The sequence below is a fragment of the Gorilla gorilla genome, chromosome 1 (genome assembly GCF_029281585.2).
Source record: "Gorilla gorilla gorilla isolate KB3781 chromosome 1, NHGRI_mGorGor1-v2.1_pri, whole genome shotgun sequence".
NCBI lineage: Eukaryota > Metazoa > Chordata > Mammalia > Primates > Hominidae > Gorilla > Gorilla gorilla.
The window spans coordinates 185,046,088-185,068,107 of NC_073224.2; the positions used below are offsets into that span (position 1 = coordinate 185,046,088).

Sequence of the window (22,020 nt, forward strand, 5' to 3'; positions counted from 1 at the left end):
TGTTTGAACAATATGAAATCTGGGCACCTTGAAAAAAGAACAGGATAACAGCAATGTTCAGGGAACAAGAGAGATAACCTTAAACTCTGACTGCTGGTGAGCCGGGCAGAACAGAGCCATATTTCTCTTTTTTCAGAAGCAAATGGGAGGAATATCGCTGAATTCTTTTCCTCAGCAAGGAACATCCCTGAGAAAGAGAATGCGCCCCTGAGGGTAGGCCTCTAAAATGGCCCCCTTGGGTGTGGCCATCTTCTATGGTCGAAACTGTAGGGATGAAATAAGCCCCAGTCTCCCATAGCACTCCCAGGCTTATTAGGACAAGGAAATTCCCGCCTAATAAATTTTTGGTCAGACCAGTTGTCTGCTCTCAAACCCTGTCTCCTGATAAGATGTTATCAATGACAATGTGTGCCCAAAACTTCATTAGCAATTTTAATTTCGCCCCGGTCCTGTGGTCCTGTGATCTCACCCTGCCTCCATTTGCCTTGTGATATTCTATTACCTTGTGAAGCATGTGATCTCTGTGACCCACACCCTATTCGTACACTCCTTCCCCTTTTGAAATCACTAATAAAAACTTGCTGGTTTTATGGCTCAGGGGGCATCACAGAACCTACTGACATGTGATGTCTCCCCTGGATGCCCAGCTTTAAAATTTCTCTCTTTTGTACTCTGTCCCTTTGTTTCTCAATCCAGCCGACGCTTAGGGAAAATAGAAAAGAACCTACGTGACTATTGGGGGCAGGTTCCCCGATAGGTTTCAGGAGGAGAAAGGGACTGAGAGGGCAGGTGGGAGGACTGACAAGAGTGCACTGGATCTAGCAATTCTAAAGCCATTGGTGGCCTAGAAGCCAGTGATTAGCAGAGAGTCACAGGAGCTGAAGCAAGGCTACTGTGGGTATAGGAGCAAGGAAGTGGGAGCAGCCAGTATGGCCACTCCTCAGCCAAGGAACTTGTCTTTTTTATTTATTTATTTGTTTTAGATGGAGTCTCGGTCTGTTGCCCAGGCTGGTCGCAGTGTGGTGTGATCTTGTCTCACTGCAACCTCTGCCTCCCAGGTTCAAGCAATTCTTCTGCCTCAGCCTCCCTAGTAACTAGGATTACAGACATATGCCACCAAGCCCGGCTAATTTTTGTATTTTTAGTAGAGACAGGGTTTCACCATGTTGGCCAGGCTGGTCTCAAACTCCTGACCTCAAGTGATCCTCCTGCCTCGGCCTCCCAGAGTGCTGGGATTACAGGCATGAGCCATTGTGCCCAGCCAAGAACTTGTCTTTAAGAGAAGGCGAGAGATGCTGGCTGGGCAAGGGGCTGATAGGATCCTTGAGGCACCTGGAGAAGACTGACTTAGCTGAGGTGTTTGCCTTTAACAGAGTCTTCCCAGGGGACATCTAGGGTTATGACATGTTCAGGCCAATTTACCAAATGAATACCAAACATCAAATTAAGGTGTATTTCCACATTATGATTTCTCAACCCTTTTGTCTTCACAAAATAGCTGAGCAACATTACTGTGCTGGTGAGGAAAGGTAGGACTTGACTTTGGCAAAGGTATTATTTTGCAAAGGTGCTTGTTGTGTAAAGAGAAAATGAGACATGAGGGCAATGGTTGGGGTGGGGAGGGAGGGAGGCAGGATCAGGAGAGGGTTTTGTTGTTGCAAGAGCACATTTGAAGACAGGACAGAGAGATAACTGGAGTGAGTGGAGTTTGCGGGGAAGGGGATGTAAGAGCACATGTGAGGAATAATGAGAGGAGAGGCCCGGCCCCAGTTGGGTTAGCCTGTGACTGCCAGCAGAAGGAATTTGTCCTTGGCAGAGAGCAATGAAGCTGGTTGGGCAAAAGGCTGATAGGATTGTTGCTGCATGTAACGAAGGTTAAGTTAGCTGGGGCGTCTGCCTTTAATTTGGCTGGGGAGTCTGCTCAGAGGATCTTGGGTTGACATTTAGTTTCAAGCCCACTTACTTGAGAATCATACTATGATTTTTCAACCCTATCATCTTCATAACTAGCTGAGCAACATTACTGTGCTGGTGAAGAAAGCTAGGACTTGATTTGGGCAAAGGTATTAACTCAGCCTGTTTCACAAATATAAATGTGTTGCTATTCACAATAGCAAAGACATGGAATCAACCTAAATGCCCATCAGTGATAGACTGGATAAGGCAAATGTCATCCATATACACCATGGAATACTATGCAGCCATATAAAAGAATGCGATCATGTCCTTTGCAGGGACATGGATGGAGCTGGAGACCACTATTCTTACCAAAGTAACACAGAAACAGAAAACCAAATACCACATGTTTTCACTTTCAAGTGGGAGCTAAATAATCTAAATAATGAGAACACATGGACACTTAGAGAGGAACAACACACACTGGGGCCTGTTGGAGGGTGAGAGGAGGAAGAGGATCAGGAAAAACGACTAATGGGTACTAAGCTTGATATCTGGGTGATGAAATAATCTGTACAACAAACCCTATGACACAAGTTTAACTATGTAACAAACTTGCACCTGTAACCCTGAACTTAAAAGTTAAAAAAAAATAAACATGCTGGTTTCTTTGGGGGATGAAACTGTCCTAAAATTAGAAATGGTGATGGTTGCACAACTCTGTAAATATACTGAAGAAGTATTGAACTGTACACATTGAACAGGTGAATTTTACGATATACAAATTCTATCTCAATACATGTTCTAAAAACAGCCTGTACAATGTGACACACTAAGCCAAGGGAAACAATTAGTTTTCCACCTACAATGAAAGAATGCTTTCTTCCTAGAGGCTCCAACTCTTTCAAGCTGCTACACACATTCTCACTAATGCCAACATCTGCCTCTACTAACCCTGCTAGTCCACACTCTGGGACCACTGCTAGGCTGAGTTTTCATTACTATGGAACAGAGTTCTAGTTATAGGATACCTGACTTACTCACCATTGCTTCCTTAGCACCTAGGAGACCACCTAACACATGAATGAAAAAATGACACAGCTGGAAAAAACATAAAGATTTATATTTAATGTCACTAACCCTAAGGACAAGGAAAGGAATGCTGAAAGAGGTTAACAAAATGGAGCACACTTAGCTAGTAAGTGGTAGTTAGTTCAGTCCAAAATGTATTTACTGAGCATCTGTGTAGAAAGTACTATTTGGCTGGGTGCAATGGCTCACGCCTGTAATCCCAACACTTTGGGAGGCCGAGGTGGGCGGATCACGAGGTCGGGAGATCGAGACCATCCTGGCTAACATGGTGAAACCCCGTCTCTACTAAAAATACAAAAAAAAATTAGCTGGGCGTGGTAGCGGGTGCCTGTAGTCCCAGCTACTTGGGAGGCTGAGGCAGGAGAATGGCATGAACCCAGGAGGCACAGCTTGCAGTGAGCCAGGATGGCGCCACTGCACTCAGCCTGGGCGACAGAGCGAGACTCCATCTCAAAAAAAAAAAACCAGAAAGTACTATTCTAAGCACTGTGAGAAATACAAAGGTAGGCTGGGCATAGTGCCTCACACCTGTAATCTCAGCACTTTGGGAGGCTCAGGTGGGCGGATCACCTGAGGTCAGGAGTTCCAGACCAGCCTGGCCAACATGGTGAAACCCCATCTCTATTAAAAATACAAAAATTAGCCAGGCGTGGTGGCCAACCCCTGTAATCCCAGCTACTCAGGAGGCTGAGGCAGGAGAATCACTTGAACCCAAAGGGCAGAGGTTGAAGTAAGCCAAGATTGTGCCACTGCACTCCAGCCTGGGTGACAGAGTGAGACCCTGTCTCAAATAAAAAGAAAGAAATACGAAGGTGATTAAGGTGAAGTCCCTACTCTCAACAAATAGAGGACATAAAACATGTTACCCACACAGGGGAAAGGAGCAAGACAGACGCTGAAGGTTCTGAGCAGGAGGCCTTCTGTGCCTTGGTCTCATTTAGTCTTCACAGACACCATAGGAAAAGGATTTTGTTATCCCCAACTTACAGACAAGGAATTTAATCTCAGGGACATGATACACTAATAAAAGGAAGATTCAGAACTCGAACCCAGGTCTAACTGGTGGCAAAACCTAAGCTCTTTTCATAACACCACTATAATTTTAAAAATAAAGGCAAAATGAGTTCAAAGGAATAAGTTGCTCACATCTCTTTGGGGATGGCAGGAAAAGTTTCATGAGAGAAGTAGTACTGGGTCACTGAAAATATTTGACAGCAAGCCAATTTGAGGGCAGGTGTGTGGAGATGGGTGGCCATTTTTGGATGGGGAAAATGCAGGAGGAATTGTGTCTATAAATAAAAGCCCACAACTCAGTTCAACTGGAACCAGAGTCCACATACTGGGGACTAGGTGGGACAAAGTGGGAGCAGGTGGGACAAGCAAGGTGGGACAATAGTGGGGACAAGGTGGGAGCAGGAATTTGGGGCTGTATCATATGCAAGTCCTTGAAAGCCAAGAAGAGAAACTTGGACTTACTTTGAAGACAGTATTTCAGCAGGGGGATGATGCATCGTAATGCATAATCAGAATTAGGTTTTAGGGAGATCAGCCTGTCAGCGTATGTAGGCTGGCTTACCAAACGGAGAGGAATTGGAGGCCAGGAATCTATTAAGAGGTTGTTGACGTAGTCCAGGGCCAGAAATAGTTGGTGTGCAATGGGATTGGAAAGGTGACAATGATGTACATTGCTATAATGTACATGTGTCTAGATGCAACCCATCTATATTACAATTTTATAATTTCTGAACACATATGTTTAGTAGTAAAAACAGAGATATTTATTGAGTACCTGCTTGTACTGGCCACTTTGCTAAGTGCTTTATAAGCACTAATTTATTTTCTACTAATAGCAGCCTTTTTAAGTGGTTGCTATTATTATACCTATTGTAAAGATGAGGAAATTGAGGCTTAGAGAGAGTAGAAATACACGCAAGGTCATATAATTAGTAATTGCATAGACAGAGCTCAACCCAGATTTGTTTGACTCCCAAGTCCATCATACTCACCACACTACCTACTCAGCCCTCGTGGCCACCTCTTCCTGGCTCAGCCTCCTCCAAATTAACAATATTTATGTGGAATTTTCAGAGCATTCTGAGAAAACGGAAATAGCATGAGCTCCAGAGTGCCACAGACCTGAGTGTGGGATCCTGGCTCAGTTACTCACAAGCCAAGTGATACTGGGTATGTTTGTTACTTGGCCTACATGAGCTGATTTTCTTTCTGTAAAATGGAGAGAGCAGACCTGCTTCCCATGAGAGACAGGACTAGCTGGATTTCCTAGGTGGACTAAGAATCCCTAAGCCCAGCTGGGAAGGTCACCGCATCCACCTTTAAACATGGGGCTTGCAACTTAGCTCACACCGGAGAGAGCTCACTAAAATGTTGATTAGGCAAAAACAGCAGGTAAAGAAATAGCCAATCATCTATCACCTGAGAGCACAGCAGGAGGGACAATGATTGGGATATAAACCCAGGCATTCGAGCCAGCAACGGCTACCCTCTTTGGGTCCCCTCCCTTTGTATGGGATCTCTGTTTTCACTCTATTAAATCTTGCAACTGCACTCTCTTCTGGTCCATGTTTGTTACAGCTGGAGCTGAGCTTTCGCTCGCCGTCCACCACTGCTGTTTGCCGCTGTCGCAGACCCGCCGCTGACTTCTATCCCTCCAAATCTGGCAGGATGTCTGCTGTGCTCCTGATCCAGTGCCACTCCTGATTGGGCTGAAGGCTTGCCATTGTTCCTGCATGGCTAAGTGCCCGAGTTCATCCTAATCAAGCTGAACACTAGTCACTGGGTTCCACGGTTCTCTTCCGTTACCCACAGCTTCTAATAGAGCTATAACACTCACTGCATGGCCCAAGATTCCATCCCTTGGAATCCGTGAGGCCAAGAACCCCAGGTCAGAGAACATGAGGCTTGCCACCATCTTGGAAGCGGCCCGCTACCATCTTGGGAGCTCTGGGAGCAACGACCCCCCGATAACATTTGGTAACCACGAAGGGACCTCCGAAGCAGTGAGTAATAATTGGACCACTTTCGCTTGCTATTCTGTCCTATCATTCCTTAGAATAGGAGGAAAATAACCGGGCACCTGTCAGCCAGTTAAAAACGATTAGCGTGGCCACTGGACTTAAGATTCAGGTTTGAGTATTAAGGGCTCTCTAACAACCCCCAACCCTTCTGGGTTGGGAGCATTCATCTGCCTAGAACCACCTTCCACTTTCAATATTCTTGGGGAAGCCCAGAGCCGACTAGAGGCAGAAAGTGTTGTCTCAAACTCCCGGCATTAGCCGGTTGAGATCATGGCACAGCCAGAAGTCTCTACTCGACAGTCACCCATGCGTGCGCCCCTACCTTTCCTTCTGACCCATACCTCCTGGGTCCCGACCACGACTTTCTTGAAAGTATAGCCCCAAAATTCTTCGTACCTCTGAATGTACTTCCTCTGATCCCTGCCTCCTAGGTACTAATGGTTCAGACTTATATTTCCTCTGGCAAGTTGTATCTCCAAAGGGATCTAAGGAAGCTCTACTCTGAGTTCTTAGGCCCCTAGGCTATAACCCAGGGAGTCTTATCCCTGGTGTCCCTCCCGATTTAGGTATACAGCTCTCGACATGGGCAGTTATGTGGGACCCGTTCCCCACCACCCTTGCCAGGGCCCCAAGTTTGTAATGGCTAAGAGAAGGAGAGAGAGATCGAGGAGGGAGGGAGAGGGAGAGGAGGGAGAGAGACAAAGAAAAAGAAATAGTTAAAAAACAAAAACAAAAAAAACAGTGTGCCCTATTCCTTTAAAAGCCAGGGTAAATTTAAAACCTATAATTGATAATTGAAGGTCTTCTCCGTGACCCTGTAACACTCCAATACTACCTGTCAGTGTAAACAAGGGCATAGCCTGAAAACACTGAGACCACTGACAACCCGTAGACTTCCTATTAAAAATCCTTAACCCGGTAACCTGTGGGTGGCCCAAATGCATTCAATCTGTAGCGGCAACTGCTTTGCTAACAGAAGAAAGTAGAGAAGTAACTTTTAGAAGAAACCTCATTGTGAGCACACCTCACCAGTTCAGAATTATTCTAAGTCAAAAAAAGCAAAAAGGTAGCTTACTAACTCAAAAATCTTAAAGTATGGGGCTATTCGGTTGGAAAAAGGTGATTTAACACTAACCACTGATAATTCCCCTAACCCAGCAGATTTCCTAATGGGATTTAAATCTTAATTACCATACAAAGGTCCAACCAGACCTAGGAGGAACTCCCTTCAGGACAGGACAATATATGGTTCCTCCCAGGTGATTGAGTAAAAAAACCACAATGGGTATTCAGTAATTGATAGGGAGACTCTTGTGGAAGCAAAATTAGAAGAATTGCCTAATAATTGGTCTCCTCAAACATGGGAGCTGTTTGCACTCAGCCAAGCCTTAAAGTACTTACAGAATCAAAAAAGACTCTCAATCCTGACTCAAAAGGTTACCTACACCCTCTCTGAAATGAATTTGCATAAGAACTGTTGCTTATGGGAATGCATCTTGATGGGGCAGCTGGGTTGTTATGAAATACTCAGGAACCCAGCCCAGCTCTAGGACTCACCCCTGAGCACAAAGGCAATGTTGGGCATGCTGGTAAAGGACCACTAGAATCCAGCAGCCTGGACCTTTCTTTGCGGTCAAGAAAGGCGAGAAAACAGGTGCAGGACTGCTACGTTGGTGAGCGTAACTAATCCGATAAGCAGAGGTCCATGGGTTGTTATGCACCCTGGAAAGGAATAAGCATTAGGACCACAGAGGATGCTCTAGGACTAATGCTCATCAGAAAATGACTAGGGGTGCTGTCATCCCTATGTTCTTTTTTTCAGATGGGAAACGTTCCCCCCAAGGCAAAAACGCCCCTAAGATGTATTCTGGAGAATTGGGACCAATTTGACCCTCAGACACTAAGAAAGAAATGACTTATATTCTTCTGCAGTCCTGCCAGGCCACAATATACTCTTCAAGAGGGAGAAACCTGGCCTCCTGAGGGAAGTAAAAATTATAACACCATCTTACAGCTAGACCTCTTTTGTAGAAAAGAAGGCAAATGGAGTGAAGTGCCATATGTACAAACTTTCTTTTCATTAAGAGACAACTCGCAATTTTGTAAAAAGTGTGATTTATGCCCTACAGGAAGCCTCAGAGTCTACCTCCCTACCGCAGCATCCCACTGACTCCTTCCCCAACTAATAAGGACCCCCCCTTCACCCCAAGTGGTCCAAAAAGACATAGACAAAGGGGTAAACAATGAACCAAAGAGTGCCAATATTCCCTGATTATGCCCCCTCCAAGCAGTGGGAGGAGAATTCAGCCCAGCCAGACTGCATGTACCTTTTTCTCTCCCAGACTTAAAGCAAATTAAAATAGACCTAGGTAAATTCTCAGATAACCCTGATGGCTATATTGATGTTTTACAAGGGTTAGGAGAATCCTTTGATCTGATGTGGAGAGAGAGAATGTTACTGCTAGATCAGACACTATCCCGAAATGAGAGAAGTGCCACCATAACTGCAGCCCGAGAGTTTGGTGATCTCTGGTGTCTCAGTCAGGTCAATGATAGGATGACAACAGAGGAAAGAGAATGATTCTGTATAGGCCAGCAGGCAGTTCCCAGTGTAGACCCTCACTGGGACATAGAATCAGAACATGGAGATTGGTGCTGCAGACATTTGCTAACTTGTGGGCTAGAAGGACTAAGGAAAACTAGGAAGACTATGAATTATTCAATGATGTCCACTATAACACAGGGAAAGGAAGAAAATCCTACTGCCTTTCTGCAGAGACTTAAAAGGCATTGAGGAAGCATACCTGTCTGTCACCTGACTCTATTGAAGGCCAACTAATCTTAAAGGAAAAGTTTATCACTCAGTCAGCTGTGGACATTAGAAAAAAACTTCAAAAGTCACCTTATACCCAGAGCAAAACTTAGAAACCCTATTGAACTTGGTAACCTCAGTTTTTTATAATAGAGATCAGGAGGAGCAGGTGGAATGGGACAAGCGGGATAAAACAAAAGCCACCACTTTAGTCATGGCCTTCAAGCAAGCGGACTTTGGAGGCTCTGGAAAAGGGAAAACGTGGGCATATTGAATGCCTAACAAGGCTTGCTTCCAGTGCGGTCTATAAGGACACTTTAAAAAAGATTGTCCAAGTAGAAATAAGCCGCCCCCTCGTCCATGCCCCTTATGTCAAGGGAATCACTGGAAGGCCCATTGCCCCAGGAGACGAAGGTCCTCTGTGTCAGAAGCCACTAACCAGATGATCCAGCAGCAGGACTGAGGGTGCCCGGGGCAAGTGCCAGCCCATGCCATCACCCTCACAGAGCCCTGGGTATGCTTGACCATTGAGGGCCAGGAGGTTAACTGTCTCCTGGACACTGGCACGGCCTTCTCAGTCTTACTCTTCTGTCCTGGACAACTGTCCTCCAGAACTGTCACTATCCAAGGGGTCCTAGGACAGGCAGTCACTAGATGCTTCTCCCAGCCACTAAGTTGTGACTGGGGAACTTTACTCTTTTCACATGCCTTTCTAATTATGCCTGAAAGCCCCACTCCCTTGTTAGGGAGAGACATTCTAGCAAAAGCAGGGGCCATTATACACCTCAACATAGGAGAAGAACACCCATTTGTTGTCCCCTGCTTGAGGAAGGAATTAATCCTGAAGTCTGGACAACAGAAGGACAATATAGGCAAGCAAAGAATGCCCATCCTGTTCAAGTTAAACTAAAGGATTCCACCTCCTTTCCCTACCAAAGGCAGTACCCTCTTAGACCCGAGGCCCAACAAGGACTCCAAAAGATCGTTATGGACCTAAATGCCCAAGGCCTAGTAAAACCATGCAATGGCCCCTGCAATACTCCAATTTTAGGAGTACAGAAACCCAACAGGCAGTGGAGGTTAGTGCAAGACCTCAGGATTATCAATGAGGCCGTTGTCCCTCTATACCTAGCTGTACCTAACCCTTACACTCTGCTTTCCCAAATACCAGAGGAAGCAGAGTGGTTTACAGTCCTGGACCTTAAGGATGCCTTTTTCTGCATCCCTGTACATCCTGACTTTCAATTCTTATTTGCCTTTGAAGATCCTTCAAACCCAACGTCTCGACTCACCTGGACTGTTTTACCTCAAGGGTTCAGGAATAGCCCCCATCTATTTGGCCAGGCATTAGCCCAAGACTTGAGCCAATTCTCATACCTGGACATTCTTGTCCTTTGGTACATGGATGATTTACTTTTAGCCACCCATTCAGAAATCTTGTGCCATCAAGCCACCCAAGCACTCTTAAATTTCCTTGCTACCTGTGGCTACAAGGTTTACAAACCAAAGGCTCGGCTCTGCTCACAGCAGGTTAAATACTTAGGGCTAAAATTATCCAAAGGCACCAGGGCCCTCAGTGAGGAATGTATCCAGCCTACACTGGCTTATCCTCATCCCAAAACCCTAAAGCAACTAAGAGGGTTCCTTGACATAACAGGTTTCTTCCGAATATGGATTCCCAGGTACGGCAAAATAGCCAGGCCATTATATATACTAATTAAGGAAACTCAGAAAGCCAATACCCATTTACTAAGATGGACACCTGAAGCAGAAGTGGCTTTCCAGGCCCTAAAGGAGGCCCTAACCCAAGCCCCAGTGTTAAGCTTGCCAACGGGGCAAGAATTTTCTTTATATGTCACAGTAAAAAACAGGAATAGCTCTAGGAGACCTTACACAGGTCCGAGGGATGAGCTTGCAACCCATGGCATACCTGAGCAAGGAAATTGATGTAGTGGCAAAGGGTTGGCCTCATTGTTTATGGGTAGTGGCAGCAGTAGCAGTCTTAGTATCTGAAGCAGTTAAAATACAGGGAAGAGATCTTACTGTGTGGACATCTCATGATGTGAACGCCATACTCATTGCTAAAGGAGACTTGTGGCTGTCAGACAACTGTGAGGAAAGTAACTAAAGTCATAAATCCCCATGGCTCTCCCTTATCGTATTTTTCTCTTTACTGTTCTCTTACCCCCTTTCACTCTCACTGCACCCCCTCCATGCCACTCTATGACCAGTAGCTCCCCTTACCAAGAGTTTCTTGGAGAATGCAGCTTCCCGGAAATATTGATGCCCCATTGTATAGGAGATTATCTAAGGGAACCTCCATCTTCACTGCCCACACCCATATGTCCCGCAACTGCTATAACTCTGCCACTCTTTGTCTGCATGCAAATACTCATTATTGGACAGGGAAAATGATTAATCCTAGTTGTCCTGGAGGACTTGGAGCCACTATCTATTGGACTTACTTCACCCATACCAGTATGTCTGATGGGGGTGGAGTTCAAGATCAGGCAAGAGAAAAACACGTAAAGGAAGTAATCTCCCAACTGACCCAGGTACATAGTACTCCTAGCCCCTACAAAGGACTCAATCTCTTAAAACTACATGAACCCCTCCGTACCCATACTCACCTGGTAAGCCTATTTAATACCACCCTCACTGGGCTCCATGAGGTCTCGGCCCAAAACCCTACTAACTGTTGAATGTGCCTCCCCCTGCACTTCAGGCCGTACATTTCAGTCCCTGTACCTGAACAATGGAATAACTTCAGCACAGAAATAAACACCACTTCCGTTTTTGTAGGACCTCTTGTTTCCAATCTGGAATAATCCATACCTCAAACCTCACCTGTGTAAAATTTAACAATACTATAGCAACAGCCAACTCCCAGTGCATCAGGTGGGTTACTCCTCCCACACGAATAGTCTGCTTACCCTCAGGAATATTTTTTGTCTGTGGTACTTCAGCCTATCATTGTTTGAATGGCTCTTCAGAATCTATGTGCTTCCTCTCATTCTTAGTGCCCCTATGACCATCTACACTGAACAAAATTTATACAATCATGTTGTGCCTAAGCCCTGCAACAAAAAAGTACCCATTCTTCCTTTTGTTATTGGAGCAGGAGTGCTAGGCGGACTAGGTACTGGCCCTGGCAGTATCACAGCAGCTACTCAGTTCTACAAACTATCTCAAGAACTAAATGGTGACATGGAACGGGTCGCTGACTCCCTGGTCACCTTGCAAGATCAACTTAACTCCCTAGCAGCAGTAGTCCTTCAAAATCAGACAGCTTTAGACTTGCTAACCGCCGAAAGAGGGGGAATCTGTTTATTTTATTTTATTTTATTTTATTTATTTATTTATTTTGAGACGGAGTCTCGCTCTGTCACCCAGGCTGGAGTGCAGTGGCGCGATCTTGGCTCACTGCAACCTCCGCCTCCCGGGTTCACGCCATTCTCCTGCCTCAGCCTCCTGAGTAGCTGGGACTACAGACTCCCACCACCATGCCCGGCTAATTTTTTGTATTTTTGGTAGAGATGTGGTTTCACCATGTTAGCCAAGATGGTCTCCATCTCCTGACCTCGTGATCACCCCGCCTCGGCCTCCCAAAGTGCTGAGATTAAAGGCGTGAGCCACCACGTCCTGCCGGAACCTGTTTATTTTTAGGGGAAGAATGCTGTTGTTATGTTAATCAATCCAGAATCCTCACCGAGAAAGTTAAAGAAATTTGAGATCAAATATAATGTAGAGCAGAGGAGCTTCAAAACACCAGAACCTGGGGCCTCCTCAGCCAACGGATGCCCTGGATTCTCCCCTTCTTAGGACCTCTAGCAGCTATAATATTGTTACTCCTCTTTGGACTCTATATCTTCAACCTCCTTGTTAAGTTTGTCTCTTCCAGAATTGAAGCTCTAAAGCTACAAATTGTTCTTCAAATGGAGCTCCAGATGCAGTCCATGACTAAAATCTAGCACGGACCCCTGGGCCGGCCTGCTAGTCCATGCTCCGATGTTAATGACATCAAGGGAAATCCTACCAAGGAAATCTCAACTGCACCACCCCTACTATGCCCCAATTCAGCAGGAAGCAGTTAGAGATTGTCGGCCAACCTCCCCAACAGCACTTGGGTTTTCCTGTTAAGAGGGGGAACTGAGAGACAGGACTAGCTGGATTTCCAAAGCCAACTAAGAATCCCTAAGCTAGCTGGGAAGGTGACAGCATCCACCTTTAAACATGGGGCTTGCAACTTAGCTCACACCCGACCAATCAAGTAGTAAAGAGAGCTCACTAAAATGCTAATTAGGCAAAAACAGGAGGTAAAGAAATAGCCAGTCATCTATCACCTGAGAGCACAGCGGGAGGGACAATGATCGGGATATAAACCCAGGCATTCGAGCTGGCAATGGCTACCCTCTTTGGGTTCCCTCCCTTTGTATGGGAGCTCTGTTTTCACTCTATTAAATCTCGCAACTGCACTCTCTTCTGGTCCATGTTTGTTACAGCTGGAGCTGAGCTTTCGCTCGCTGTGCACCACTGCTGTTTGCCACCGTCACAGACCCGCCACTGACTTTCATCCCTCCGAATCTGGCAGGGTGTCCACTGTGCTCCTGATCCAGCAAGGCACCCATTGCCACTCCTGATCGGGCTAAAGGCTTGCCATTGTTCCTGCATGGCTAAGTGCCTGGGTTCATCCTAATCGAGCTGAACACTAGTCACTGGGTTCCACGGTTCTCTTCCATGACCCACGGCTTCTAATAGAGCTATAACACTCACTGCATGGCCTGAGATTCCATCCCTTGGAATCCGTGAGGCCAAGAACCCCAGGTCAGAGAACACGAGGCTTGCCACCATGTTGGAAGCAGCCCGCCACCATCTTGGGAGCTCTGGGAGCAACGACCCCCTGGTAACACCAGAGCTGTTGTGAAGACTTAAAGAAAGAACATATGGAACATTCCTAGGCGGTGTGGCACGTGATAACTAACGTGCAATAAGTGGCAGTTGCTGATTAATAATAAAAAGGCATCCAGACCAGGCTGACAGGAGGACAGGAGATCAAATCATTCCATCTGTTACCTACCTTGGCATAATTCTTCATAAAAACACATGTGGTCTCCCTGCCGATTGTGTCCTACTGATCTCTCAAACCCCAACACCTTCTACAAAGCAACTTCTTTCCTTCCTAGGCATGGTTAGATACTTTTGACTGTGGATACCTGGTTTTGCCTCTGCCCAGGACTGGCAAATTGACTTTACTTACATGCCCCAAGTCAAAAAACTAAAGTACCTCTTGCTCTGGGTAGACACTTTCACTGGATGGGTGGAGGCCTTTCCCACAGGGTCTGAAGGCCACCGCGGTCATTTCTTCCTTTCTGTCAGATATAATTCCTCGGTTTGGCCTTCCCACCTCTATACAGGCTGATAACAGACCAGCCTTTACTAGTCAAATCACCCAAGCAGTTTCTCAGGCTCTTGGTATTCAGTGGAACCTTCATATCCCTTATCATCCTCAATCTTCAGGAAAGGTAGAACGGACTAATGGTCTTTTAAAGACACACCTCCCCAAGCTCAGCCTCCATCTTTAAAAGGACTGGACAGTACTTTTACCTCTTGCCCTTCTCAGAATTAGAGCCTGTCCTTGAGATGCTACAGGGTACAGTCCATTTGAACTTTTATACGCACGCGCTTTCTTGCTCAGCCCCAACCTCATCCCAGACACCAGCCCTGTAGGCGACTATCTTCCAGCTCTCCAGCAGGCTAGACAGGAAATCCACCAGGCTGCTAATCTTCTCTTGCCTACTCCAGATTCTCAGCCATACGAAGACACCCTAGCTGGACGATCAGTTCTTGTTAAGAATATGACCCCTCAAACTCTACAACGTCAATGGACAGGACCCTATTTAGTCATCTATAGTACCCCAACTGCTGTCTGCCTGCAGGATCCTTCCCACTGGGTTCACCATTCCAGAATAAAGCTGTGTCCGTCGGACAGCCAGCCTAATCCCTCCTCTTCCTCCTGGAAGTCGCAAGTATTCTCCCCTACTTCCCTTAAACTCACTCATATTTCTGAAGAACAGTAATAACCCTTGTGAGCCTAATACATCCCTTCATTCTATTAGGTCTGTTCATCCTTACCCTACTTTTTTGCAACAGGGCTTTATGAAGTCACCCCCACTACTTGGACCGAACCCCAAAAACTAGTCATCCCTCCTATCTTCTGTCTAGTCATACTCCTATTCACTGTTTTCAACTACTTATAAATGTCCTACTCTTGTCTACACTGCCAGTTTACACTGTTTCTCCATGCCATCACAGCTGATATCTCTTGGTGCTATCCCCAAACTGCCACTCTTAACTCCCTCTTAGAGTGGATAGATGATCTTTGCTGGCAGGGGACCCTCCAATACTTTCACCCTGATGAAGTTCTATTCTTTACTTTTATACTCACTGTGATTCTCATTCCCATTCTTATGCCACCCTCTACCTCTCCCCAGCTATCTCCACCACACTATCAACCTTACCCATTCTCTCCTAGCTGTTTCTAATCCTTCCTTAGCAAACAACTGCTGGCTTTGCATTTCTCTTTCTTCCAGCGCCTACACAGCTGTCCCCGCCTTACATACAGACTGAGCAACATCTTCTGTCTCCCTGTGCCTCCTAACTTTAACAGCCCTCACCTTTACCTTCGTGAAGAACTCATTTACTTTCTAGATAGGTCCAGCAGGACCTCCCCAGACATTTCACATCAGCAAGCTGCCGCCCTCCTTCACACTTACTTAAAAAACCTTTCTCCTTATATCAACTCTACTCCCCCCGTATTTGGACCCCTCACAACACAAACTACTATTCCACTCATTTATGTATCTCTCGGCAAAGACCCACTGGAATTCCCCTGGGTAACTTTTCACCTTCTCAATGTTCCTTTACTCTTCATTTCCAAAGCCCAACTATACACATCACTGAAACAATTGGAGCCTTCCAGCTCCATATTACAGATAAGCCCTCTATCAATACTGGCAAACTTAAAAACATTAGCAGTAATTATTGCTTAGGAAGACGCTTACCTTGTATTTCACTCCATCCTTGGCTACCTTCCCCTTGCTCATCAGACTCTCCTCCCAGGCCCTCTTCTTGTTTACTTAGTAAACAAGCCCTGAAAATAACAGTGAAAATTTGCTCATAGACACTCAACGTTTTCTCCTACACCATGAAAATCGAACCTCCCCCCCTACGCAGTTACCTCCTCAGTCCCCATTACAACCTCTGATGGCTGCCACCCTAGCTGGATCCCTAGGAGTCTGGGTACAAGACACCCCTTTCAGCACTCCTTCTCATCTTTTTACTTTGCATCTCCAGTTTTACCTCGCACAAGGTCTCTTCTTCCTCTGTGGATCCTCTACCTACATGTGTCTACCTGCTAATTGGACAGGCACATGCACACTAGTTTTCCTTACTCCCAAAATTCAATTTGCAAATGCGACCTAAGAGCTCCCTTTTCCCCTCATGACATCGACATGACAAAAAAGAGTTATTCCACTAATTCCCTTGATGGTCGGTTTAGGACTGTCTGCCTCCATTATTGCTCTCGGTACTGGAATAGCAAGCATTTCAACCTCTGTCATGACCTTCCGTAGCCTCTCTAATGACTTCTCTGGTAGCATCAGAGACATATCACAAACTTTATCAATCCTCCAGGCCCAAGTTGACTCTTTAGCTGCAGTTGTCCTCCAAAACCGCCAAGGCCTTGACTTACTCACTGCTGAAAAAGGAGGACTCTGTATATTTTTAAATAAAGAGTGTTGTTTTTACCCAAATCAATCTGGCCTGGTATATGACAACATAAAAAAACTTGCCAACCAAGCAAGTAATTACGCTGAACCCCCTTGGGCACTCTCTAATTGGATGTCCTGGGTCCTCCCAATTCTCAGTCCTTTAATACCTATTTTTCTCCTTCTTTTATTCGGACCTTGTATCTTCCGTTTAGTTTCTCAATTCATCCAAAACCGTATCCATGGCATCACCAATCATTCTATATGACAAATGCTCCTTCTAACAACCCCACAATATCACCCCTTACCACAAAATCCTCCTTCAACTTGACCTCTCCCACTGTAGGTTCCCATGCCACCCCTAATCCGCAGCCCTGAGAAACATCGCCCATTATCTCTCCATGCCACCCCCTCAAAAAAATTTTTTTTTGCTGCCCCAACACTTCAATAGTATTTTGTTATTTTTCTTATTAATATAAGAAGGCAGGGGCCAGGTGCAGTGGCTCACACCTGTAATCCCAGCACTTTGGGAGGCTGAGGCAGGCGGATCATGAGGTCAGGAGATCGAGACCATCCTGGCTAACACGATGAAACCCCTTCTCTACTAAAAATACAAAAAATTAGCCGGGTGTGGTGGCGGGCGCCTGTAGTCCCAGCTATTCGGGAGGCTTAGGCAGGAGAATGGCATGAATGCGGGAGGCGGAGCTTGCAGTGAGCCGAGATTGCGCCACTGCACCCCAGCCTGGGCGACAGAGCGAGACTCCGTCTCAAAAAAGAAAAAAAAAAAAAAGAAGGCAGGAATGTCAGGCCTCTGAGCCCAGGCTAAGCCATCGCATCCCCTGTGACCTGCACGTATATGCCCAGATGGCCTGAAGTAACTGAAGAATCAGAAAAGAAATGAAAATGGCCTGTTCCTGCCTTAACTGATGACATTCCACCATAAAAGAAGTGCAAATGGCTGGTCCTTGCCTTAACTGATGACATTGCCTTGTGAAATTCCTTCTCCTGGCTAATCCTGGCTCAAAAAGCTCCCCCACTGAGCATCTTGTGACCCCCACTCCTGCCCGCCAGAGAACAACCCCCCTTTGACTGTAATTTTCCTTTACCTACCCAAATCTCATAAAACGGCCCCACCCCATCTCCCCTTCACTGACTCTCTTTTCGGACTCAGCCTGCCTGCACCCAGGTGAAATAAACAGACTTGCTGCTCACACAAAGCCTGTTTGGTGGTCTCTTCACACAGATGCGAGTGAAAGCGAGGGCCAATTAAGAGCACTGCCTGCATTAAGAGCACAGAGAAGGGAGATGGAATAGTCATCTTCAAATGCATACAGCATTGTCAAGTGGGGGAGACTGTGGCTCAAGAGGGCAGAACTGGGACTAAGGAGATTAGTCTGCAGTTTCCAACTAGCTGAGGTAACTCACATGGAAACGTGTTTTGTTTTGTTTTGTTTTGTTTTGGACAGAGTTGCTTTGTCACTCAGGCTGGAGTAGCTGTGATTACAGATATGTGCCACCGTGCTTGGCTAATTTTTGTATTTTTAGTAGAGACAGGGTTTCTCCATGTTCGCCAGGCTGCTCTCGAACTCCTGATCTCAGGTGATCTGCCTGCCTCAGCCTCCCAAAGTGCTGGAATTACAGGCATGAGCCACCACACCCGGCTGGGTCTCAGTTAATTTAGAAAGTTTATTTTGTCAATGTTGAAGAAATGTACCCATTATACAGCCTCAGGAAATCCTGATGACATGTGCCCAAGGTGGTTGGGGCACAGCTTGGTTTTAAACATTTTAGAGAGACATGAGACATCAGTCAATATATGTAAGAAGTACATTGGTTTGGTCTGGAAAGGTGGGACAACTTGAAGCAAAGGCAGGAAGACTCTAAGTGAAAGTGGGAGGGAGCTTCCAGGTCACTCATAGGGAAGAGACAAATAGTTGCATTCTTTTGAGTTTCTGATTAGCCTTTCCAAAGGAGGCAGTCACATATGCATTTATCTCAGTGAACAGAGATAACTTTGAATAGAACGGAGGCAGGTTTGTCCTGAGCAATTTCCAGCTTGAGTTTTCCTTGTAGCTTAGTGATCTTGGGGCCCCAAGATCTTTTCCTTTCACTACAGTTAATTCTTGTTTTTTGTTTTTGTTTTTGTTTTTTGAGACAGAGTCTTGCACTGTCACCCAGGCTGGAGTGCAGTGGCATCGTCTCTGCTCACTGCAAACTCTGCCTCCCGGGTTCACACCATTCTCCTGCCTCAGCCTCCCAAGTAGCTGGGACTACAGTCGCCTGCCACCACACCCGGCTAATTTTTTTGTATTTTTAGTAGAGACGGGGTTCCACCGTGTTAGCCAGGATGGTCTCAATCTCCTGACCTCGTGATCCACCCACCTCAGCCTCCCAAAGTGCTGGGATTACAGGCATGAGCCACTGCACCTGGCCCACAACAGTTAATTCTTAAACTTGGGCACGTCACAACTACCTGGAAAACTTGTCAAAACACAGGTTGCTGGGCCCACTTCCAGAATTTTTGCTTCAGTCTGGGATGGGGCCTGAGAATTTGTATCTCTGGCAGGTTCCCCTGTTATGCTGATGCTGCTGGCCGACAGCCCATTCTTTGAAAACCACAGCATTAGAGGATAGTAGTTTCTAAATGCAGGGTCCATTTGGTTGGTTCGTGACAATGCTTCCAGAAATTGCAGGAAAGTCAGAAAAAATATGAAATGCAGCAAGCTTTTCATAATGCTAAATGTATTCCATTTGAAGGACTATCCTTTATGCTAAGATTGGGATCTTCCTGTTTCTGACATTAAAATTTTCTATCTTCTATGAAAATATGACAAGAGTAGGTGGTGATTCTTTTGTTGGTTGTTTCTTAGTGTCTTTATGTGCCACAATAACAAGTTGGCAGCTCTATGGTGGGCCTTGATTTTTTTTAATTCTTTTTTGGGCCATGAACTCCTAAAATCTAGAAAACACTGCTTCTTAAAGCTCTCCCAAAGTCAAACGGATTCTCAGGTGTCTTTTAAAAAAGCATTATACACTTTCTTTTTTTTTTTTTTTTTTTTGGCCTGGCTGGGTGCTTCTCTGAACATATTTTTTTGATTGACACTTTTACTGATACTTCAAGTGATCATTATCTGCACCTACTGCTATAAAGAGCTGTCAAACTCACGGTCATGCCCTCTAGGAGGCTACTTAAGAAAGAGGACTGTGTGTCCCGCATTAAACCCCCATGCTGCTTTTCTGTTGGGTGCACAGCCATCCTGCTGCCTCTGCAGTTTTCTCTCACCCCCATTAGCATCTCTGCTCCTGCGTCAGCTTCCTCCTTACCCATGCCCCAAGAATGTCATGCCACCGAGCTTATTAAATCAGTGCTTTCATTCCATACATTCATTTAAGTCAATAGTCTGTGACTTTTGGATAGTTTATCCCTGCCAAGAAATGTGGGCATAGGCTTAGTAAATGATCAAAGACATTTGCTCCTTTCTGTTAGGAAATGGTAATGACAGATATTCATGGAGAATTAACACATGCCAGAACTTATCTGGAGTGGCTGAATAACTTGCTCAAGCATAATGGAGAGAAGAGCAGGGACTCCAGCTGGGACTGTCTGAATGAAATGGGTACGGCTAACTTTCACCTGGTTTCGTTGTTGTTTTCAACAGTAAGCTACTGTTAGTCTGACCACTAAGTGGAAATATTTTTGTATACTATGCTTACTCACTAATTTTTTTTTAATGTTCTCACTTTGTGAGAAGAAACTGAAATAATTCTTACTCAAGAATCAAGCTGGGTGCCGAGGGCATGGCTCACACATATAATCCCAGCAGTTTTGGAGGCCAAGGTGGGAAGATTGCTTAAGGACAGGAGTTTGAGAGTAGACTGGGGCAGCATAGCCTGACCCCATCTGTACAAAAAATAAATAAATTACCCGGGTGTGGTGGTGCATACCTGTAGTCCTAGCTACTCCGGAGGCTGAGATGAGAGGATCACTTGAGCCCAGGAGTTTCAGGCTGCAAATAAGCTATGATCGTGCCACTGCACTTCAGTTTGGGCGATGGTGAAATATCCTGTCTTAAAAAAAAAAAAAAGGATCAAACTAAGGACCAGTTGACTTCAGGACACTGGCCTGTGTTGGGCACTGGGCACACAGAGATTGGGGGACAGTCCTTGCCCTCAAGGAGCTGTCCTGCCAAATGGAACCAGCTGTAAGAGAAAAAAGTAGGGCTGGGGTATGGAACAGAGGAGGAGGAGGCTGCTATTTTTGTTAAAAAACTTTCACTCTTCTTTGGTCTGTTGGACTACTTGCTTGTATCCTATATTTAAGTTGAACAAAGCTGAGACCCATTCTGGCCATCAGTGCCTGATTTGTGACATCCTTCCTAAGAAGTCCAGTGTCCGGCACCTGGTTCCACCACTTACTCTCCTTGGACCAGCTCCCTAATTTCTCTGAACACTGATATATGGAGGGCATGTCCACTTGGTAGAGATGTGTTAAGATTTATATTGAGATGATGGGTGTGTCAAGCCTGGTGCACAACAGGTGCTCAATGTCAGGCCTCTGAGCCCAAGCGAAGCCATCATATCCCCTGTGACCTGCACGTACACACCCAGATGGCCAGTTCCTGCCTTAACTGATGACATTCCACCACAAAAGAAGTGAAAATGGCCTGTTCCTGCCTTAACAGATGACATTGTCTTGTGAAATTCCTTCTCCTGGCTCATCCTGGCTCAAAAGCTTCCCCACTGAGTACCTTGTGACCCCCACTCCTGCCTGCCAGAGAACCCCCCTTTTTCCTTTACCTACCCAAATCCTATAAAATGGCCCCAACCTTATCTCCTTTTGCTGACTCTCTTTTTGGACTCAGCCCACCTGCACCCAGGTGAAATAAACAGCTTTATTGCTCACATAAAGCCTGTTTGGTGGTCTCTTCACATGGACGCGCAGGAAATTTGGTGCCGTGACTCATATCGGAGGACCTCCCTTGGGAGATCAATCCCTGTCCTCCTGTTCTTTGCTATGAGAAAGATCCACCTATGACCTCAGGTCCTCAGACCCACCAGCCCAAGGAACATCTCACCAATTTTAAATCCGGTAAGCGGCCTCTTCTTACTCTCTTCTCCAACCTCTCTCACTATCCCTCAACCACTTTCTCCTTTCCACTCTTCCATCTCTGCCTTCTCTTAATTTCAATTCCTTTCATTTTCTGACAGAGACAAAGGAGACACGTTTTATCCGTGGACCCAAAACTCCAGCACCGGTCATGGACTGGGAAGGCAGCCTTCCCTTGGTGTTTAATCATTGCAGGGACACCTCTCTGATTATTCATCCACGTTTCAGAGGTGTCAGACCATGCAGGGACGCCTGCCTTGGTCCTTCACCCTTAGTGGCAAGTCCCGCTTTTCTGGGGGAGGGGCAACTACC

General features: G+C 45.9%; 1 long non-coding RNA gene and 1 pseudogene across 1 annotated transcript in view; one reads left to right on the forward strand and one right to left on the reverse strand.

Moving 5' to 3' along the window:
- Nucleotides 1-22,020, reverse strand: part of LOC129524411 (uncharacterized) — a 77,110-nt gene that overhangs the window by 40,925 nt on the left and 14,165 nt on the right. Inside the window, exon 3 of the long non-coding RNA XR_008668164.2 lies at nucleotides 15,897-15,985. This is a non-coding gene — a long non-coding RNA (uncharacterized lncRNA). The remainder of the gene's footprint in view (nucleotides 1-15,896; nucleotides 15,986-22,020) is intronic.
- On the forward strand, nucleotides 10,978-12,929 carry LOC134758493 (syncytin-1-like; annotated as a pseudogene).